Raw genomic sequence first — 1,153 nt, 5'->3', positions numbered from 1 at the left:
AGTTTTTAATGGCGAGAAAACAAAGACACAATTATATATATATATATCCTTGTACAATAATTCAAGAAGAGACAGACATATATGGTAGAAGACACATTATAAAATGTCTGTCGAGGTTTAGCCTTTGTGACTGGGCACCTCTTGTCTTGTTTTCGGGCACACCTGGAGGCCAGGGTGCCCAAGTCTGTTTTCAGGCGACGCGGGGCGGCGGCGTTCCCGTGCCTGGTTCCCTTGGGTTGCAGTCGCATGTGTCACGGTTAACGGGTTGCACAGAGGCACATGTCGGGGCGTTCCCAGAAACCTGATTGAAGTCAGGCGCCGCACGCCGGCTGGTTGCAAGTGTCGTGCGAGCGCCGAAAGCCTTGGCCGAGAGCAGATTCTCGGGCGCGAGAGGTCACGCCCGTGGCGGCCAGTCGTTGTTGCTTCCTTCCGCACACGGCGGCGTACCTCTCGGCACCTACCTCTCGAACGATCAGGCGAGTCGTGTCCGACGTGGGAGGGCCCTCGGCGGGCCAGCGCTATTGTGGGCTGGTGTTCAGGCTGAGCGGTTGACCCTCCCCGTGCTGTGTGGGTTCCCCCGCCGCCCCGAGTCACAGACGGACATCGACCGAGAATTCTCGCAGCCCTTGTGAGGCCGAGGCGTGCGTTTGCTCTCTCTCTGTCGAGCAGATCGCAGTGGCAATATCTCGAGCCCTGGAACGGGCAGGCTCCGAGTCCTCAGTGTCGGCTTTTCCTAGCACTGTGTCCCCGTTCCTGTGGCCGAACACACGTTCTCTGGCAACGAAAGGAAGAACTAAAAGGGTCGCACACTGCTCCCGTGCGTGTGGCGTGCCTCTTCCGCCTGGACGGCGCGAGCCGGTCGCACCGTATTTTGTAGCTGAACCCGGTGCCTGATTCCCTGTCGGGAGGGAAGCCGTGTACCCCCCGTCGGACACACGCTGCGCCGACGACCGGCGACTCCGAGCCGGTGTGGCCCGAGGGTCTTGACAGCTTGACCACCAACGATCGTGTTCACCACCCTTGTTGCTGCACACGCACCCCCCGCCGCCCGGCACCCGCCCCACCGTTCATGTCGCACCCTTGCGACGGCACGCTTCGGTTGTCTTGTGTTCGTGTGCGTCCGCTCGCGCGTGGTTGCTTCCGAGCAGCACGG

This window comes from Scyliorhinus torazame, unplaced genomic scaffold (assembly GCF_047496885.1).
Source record: "Scyliorhinus torazame isolate Kashiwa2021f unplaced genomic scaffold, sScyTor2.1 scaffold_376, whole genome shotgun sequence".
Lineage (NCBI taxonomy): Eukaryota > Metazoa > Chordata > Chondrichthyes > Carcharhiniformes > Scyliorhinidae > Scyliorhinus > Scyliorhinus torazame.
This window is presented reverse-complemented; position numbering follows the sequence as displayed.